Genomic DNA, 5,726 nt, shown 5'->3' on the forward strand with positions numbered 1-5,726 from the left:
AATCCTACTTCCGTAGTGATACTGCCTCAGAAACCCAAGGAGGGGTCGCTATGAGTCGGGTTTGACTCCACGGCACATAACAACAACAACAACATGTATCAGCTACAAGTACAGACTTCAGTAGCAGTGCTTGAAAGGACCCTCACAATTGTTTCCGAGGCTCAGACACTATGTGCAGACTACCAGATGGAGGACATCACCAAGACTGAATCCCAGGAGCTTGTGGCTCTTTACTTTCACCCTAACTTTTGGAATTATGTATTGGGTGTGTACAAAGGATCTTTAAAGCCAGTGCTGAATGAGGGCAGAGACTGTAGAATGAGAACAAGTTGGAACCAACCTTCTTCACTTCCCTGGGTGGGAAACCAAGGAAATCATCTAAATGTATCCATAGGATATCAGTGCTTATTGTAGCTATCTTAGATTTTATTTTTTTTGGTTGTGACAGAGACTAGGGCAATGTCCTCAACTTAAGATTTCTGGATCTCTGCAAACAGTCAAGGTTATGGTGGGTGTGGGGAGAGGGGTTTGCAAGTTATTTTCAACATTTCAAAGGTTACTGAGAAATGGTGGAAAGAGAAAATGGGAATTAGTTTTTTCTTTGCTTTTGAACTTCTATCATCTCAGTATGATAAAATGGATTATTCCACACCAATCAAAAGACGTTCTTATTGGAAGCTATGTATCTCTTTGATAAATAACTCATGAAAAATGAATTATTTATCAACCTCAATTTGGGAGACAAAAAAAATATTTCAAAACAGAATTCCATAGAGAAAAAAAAAAAAAAAAAAAAAGAGAGAGAGAGAGAGAGAGAGTAAAGTTAGAAATTTCTGGGCTGGAGTGACCGAGGAGACACATGGGCCAGCACTGCCTTGGCTGGGTGCAGGTGTGGCTGCCAGGACAAGCCTGATCTCCCCAACCTGTCACCTGATTGCTCATAGGAGGCTGTTCACCGCCTTCCCTTCTTCACATTGCATTGCTTTGGTGGGACTGGAGTCTTTCACCTCCCCAAGAGAGAATCCTCTGTAGAGAGTGAGGTGTTTTTTTTTCTTTTTCCAAATAAGAGCAAGAGATGGACATCTGACCATAAAGCTTTAGGCAGAAGTATTTATTGATAAGGAATAGTGCAGAATTAGTGGATTAAAGAGGCAAGTTACTTCTGAAAATGCAGTTCATTATCTTGTAAAGGTGCATGGTTGTCAAAACTAGAGGAGAGGTCAGAGATGACAGAGATCCTCTGAACCTGGCCGGCTCGTCTCCATCTGCACTCTGGACACTTGTCTGTGCCTCTGTTCACTGGTAGATCTCCCAAGCTTCTACCTCCTGTCTGCCTGGACATTCAGTGTCTGCCAATTCTTCCTGTTCAGCTGGCTTTCCCAGTACAAACTCCCTATACTCAGCATGACCCTTGAGATGTAGGTTGAAGGAAGCAAATAAAATCCAGAAGTGGAGTTTAAAGATGCCACTAAAACCTAGGATAAAGCTGAAGAGAAACAGAATTGCTCTGTGGTTCATCATGTTGGTGTTTCCCAAATAGGGTTGAATTGGCCAGGTGTTCCCTCCTGGGGCCCAGGCTTGTTCCTAGGTCTAGGCTTGCAGTATGAATTGTAGCCACCAGGTGGCAGTAGTGTTCTTCTGGGCTAGCTGCCCGCTGGCAATGGTGTGCTGGAAATTCAGACTCTCAAGCTCCACCCAAACCTACAGAATCCGATCTGCATTTTAAGAAGATCCCTGGTGATGGCGGGCACATTAAAATTTGGGAAGCACTGCTGAAGAGAGATTTTCCCTCCGGATGTCAGCAGATTAGTTCATTATGTCTTTTAAAATGAAAACAACGTTTTGTTAAATAACAATGTTAATTAGAGTAAGGGCCAAAGGGGATTTTTATTTTATTTTTTCAAATGAATAAAGCACATGGATTTTGTAGCCTCTATTTTGGCTCCTCACAGACAGTTTCTTTCTTCATGTTTCTTGAACTGACTTCAGGATCCAGGTATTCATTTCACCACTAGGTTTTAAGAAGGTGAAGTGTTACTGTTTAGTTCTCTTCTCTCTCACTAGTCTGGTGGCTGATGTTGAGATCATCTTTGCCTCCCCCTTCCCCAGACTTATTAATGAGAATGGGGCTGGCAGAGATGTGCTAAGTGGGATCTGATGGCTTTTTCATACTGAGATGAAAACATGCTGATCTGACAATGACAGCCTCATACAGGGAGGTAGAACTGAAGTGTTCAGCGTGAGCTGTATTTTAAAATTACAGAAGGCAGAGGTTGGAGGATGATGAAGAAAAAGCGAGATAAAGTGTCAACAGGAATCCATCTACCAATTTTACTAATAGCTTTGGCTTTCTGTAACTTGCTACGATCCTATAGATTAGTTTGGTGCTGTCCAATGCACAATGAACTTTGGTGGCTCAGTGGTTAAACATTTGGTTGCTAACCAAAAGGTCATCAGTTCAAACACACTATCCACTACTTGGGAGAAAGATTTGGCATTCCGCTTCCATAAAGATTTACAGCCTTGGAAGCCCTATGGAGTTGTTCTACCCTATCCTTATAGGGTCTCTATGAATTGGAATCAACTTGGGTTTGGTTTTGGTTTGGTCCAGTGCATTAGGCCAGTGTTTCCTAACTCTGGATATGTATCAGTGTTACTTACATAGCAGAGTCACCTAAGCACTTTTAACAAAGAAAGATACCTGGGACTCACCCTGGGCAGTCAGTCCCTCTCTAGCCCTTCTTAAGGAGTCCCTTCATTCAGCAGGTCGGGGGAGAAGCTGGAAATTCTGCATTTGTAACAAGCTCCCAGGTGATGCCAATGTTGCTGGTCCACATATCATACTCTGATAACAAGATCTGAGTCCAATTCAGCAGATATGAGGCAAGAATTTGTTGTTGTTGTTGTTATGTGCTGTCGAGTCGGCCCGACTCATAGCGACCCCTCCTTGGGTTTCCGAGGCAGTATCACTACAGAAGTAGGATTGCCCAACCTTCCTTCCGAGGAGTGGCTGGTGGGTTTGAACCGCCAGCCTTCTGGTTAGCAGTCAAGTGCCTTAGGCACTATGCTACCAGAGCTCCCAGGCAAGAATTAGGCATTTTTAATTTTTAAGAATGTCTTCAGGTAATTCTCACACACAGCAGGGTTGAGATTCACAGCACATTTGGTGGCTGAATTGTAGTGACCTTTTGGAGTGTCTGCAAGTGCTTTCCTTCAGCTTGCATGACATGACACCCTTCTGGTTTTCCTATTTTTCTCTGGGCCCTCCTTCCTGGTATCCTTAGGTGGCTTCTCTTCCACCTATTTAGTGTTGAGTTTCTTCAGGTTTAAGTCTTCTTTTTCTTCTTACTCTCTCTTCCTAGGCCCATCTTCTCTTTCCACAGCCTCAGTTTTGAACTGTATCTTATTGTCTCTCAGCTCTAAACTTCCAGTTGGGCTGCCCTTACTGAGTGTCACATCTGGGGAGGCAGCTGGATTAGTTTCCTAGGGCTGCTGTAACAAATCAGACAAACTTGCTGGCTTAAAACAACAGAAGTTTATTCTCTCACAGTTCTAGAGGCTAGAAGTCTGAAATCAAGGTATCAACAGGGCCATATTCACTCTGAAGGCTTTCACTCACTGCCATTGAGCCGGGTCTAACTCATAGTGACCCCTCCTTGGGTTTCTGAGGCGGTATCACTATGGAAGTAGATTGCCCAACCTTCCTTCCGAGGAAGGTTCTAGGGAGGATCTTTTCATGTCTCTTCTATTTTGTAGCCCCAGGCAGTTCTTGGCTGTGGCAGCTCAACTCCAATCTCTGTCTCATTTTTACATGGGCATCTTCCCTCTGTGTTTATCTGTTACCTATCCTCTTCTTATAAGGACACCATGTTGTTGTTGTTGTTATATGCCGTCGAGTTGGCCCCGACTCATAGCGACCCCTCCTTGGGTTTCCGAGGCAGTATCACTACGGAAGTAGGACTGCCCAATCTTCCTTCCGAGGAGTGGCTGGTGGGTTTGAACCGCCAGCCTTCTGGTTAGCCGTCAAGTGCCTTAGGCACTATGCTACCAGAGCTCCTTAAGACCATATAATGGCTCACCTACTCCAGTATGACCTCATGTTGACTGTTTGTACCTGCAAAGACTCTATTTCCAGATAAAGTCACATTCATAGGTACTGGGACTTAGGACAGAATATGTCTTCTTGGGGGGGGGGGCACAAATCAATCTGTAACAGCAACTATCGATTAGACTAGATATCTTACGGAAAATGAGACCCAAAGGATCTCCCTGCCACCAAGCTGCTCCAATCCCACTGTTCCTCATCACAGTGTCATTTACCTAGTTGCTCAAATCATCTTTAACTGTCCCCTCTCTTGTACCCCCATCTCTAGCCCTCTAGGACCCTTCCTTCTCTATTCTTCTCCATTTCCATTGTCAAGTCCTAGCTAGCTCTGGCAACCATCATCACTGCATGTGCCTCCATATGTCTTCTCCTGTCATCCACTCTTGTCTCATGTCATGCTTCACCTTGTTGCTATGTGGTTATTAGGTGCCTTCTCATTGGTTGTGACTCATGGCAACCCTATGCACAACAGAATGAAACACTGCCCAATCCTGTGCCATCCTCATGATCCTTGTTATATTTGAGCTCACGGCTGCAGCCACTGCATCAAACCATCTCTTTAAGGGTCTTCTTCTTTTCTTCCTGACCCTATACTTTATCAAGCATGATGTCCTTCTCCATGAACTGGTTCCTCCTGATAACATGTTCAAAGTATGTGAAATAAAGTTTTGTCATCTTGCTTCTAAGAACCATTGTGACTGTACTCCTTCCAATACAGATTTGTTTGTTCTTCTGGCAGTCCATCAAACCCAAAACCAAACTCACTGCCATTGAGTCAATTCCGACTCATAGCCACCTCTCCTTGGGTTTCTGAGGTGGTATTTCTATGGAAGTAGATTGCCCAGTCTTCTTTCTGAGGAGTGGCTGGTGGGTTTGAACCACCAGTCTTCTGATTAGCAGTCAGATGCCTTAGGCACTATGCCACCAGAGCTCCTATAGTACATTCAATATTCTTTGCCAACACCAAAATTCAAAGGCATCAATTCTTCTGTCTTCCTTACTTATTGTCCAGCTTTTGCATGTATAGGAGGTGAGGAAAATACCATGGCTTAGATAAGGCACATCTTAGTCCTCAAAATGACATCTTTGCTTTTTTTTTCTTCTCAACACTTATAAAGAAATCTTTTGCAGCAGATTTGTCCAATGCAATATGTCATTTGATTTTTTGACATGGGCATAGATTGTGGATTCAAGTAAAATGAAATCCTTGACAACTTTAATCTTTTCTCCATTTATCATGACATTACTTATTGGTCCAATTGTGAGGATTTTTGTTTTCTTTATGTTGAGGTATAATCCATAATGAAGGCTGTAGTCTTTGATCTTCATCAGTAAGTGCTTTAAGTCCTCTTTGCTTTCGGCGATAGTGATGTTTTGAAACTCTGATTCTCTTTCCCTCAGGCACATAGATAATTTAAATCTTTCAAAATCTTCCCCTTGCCCTTAGAACAAACCAAACCAAAAAAAAAAAAAGAAAAAAAAAACCAAACACACTGCCGTGGAGTTGGATCCAACTTATAGCGACCCCCCCTTGGGTTTCCAAGGAGGTATCACTATGGAAGTATATTGCCCAACTTTCCTTCCGAGGAGTGGCTGGTGGGTTTGAACCGCCAGCCTTCTG

The 5,726-nt window shown here is 43.3% G+C and overlaps 1 protein-coding gene across 1 annotated transcript in view; it reads right to left on the reverse strand.

Annotated features, from left to right (window-relative positions):
- Window positions 1–5,726, reverse strand: part of VIT (vitrin) — a 150,330-nt gene that overhangs the window by 48,472 nt on the left and 96,132 nt on the right. The window lies entirely within an intron of this gene.

This window comes from Orycteropus afer, unplaced genomic scaffold (genome assembly GCF_000298275.1).
Source record: "Orycteropus afer afer isolate SDZICR_OR568_19922 unplaced genomic scaffold, OryAfe1.0 scaffold00131, whole genome shotgun sequence".
Lineage (NCBI taxonomy): Eukaryota > Metazoa > Chordata > Mammalia > Tubulidentata > Orycteropodidae > Orycteropus > Orycteropus afer.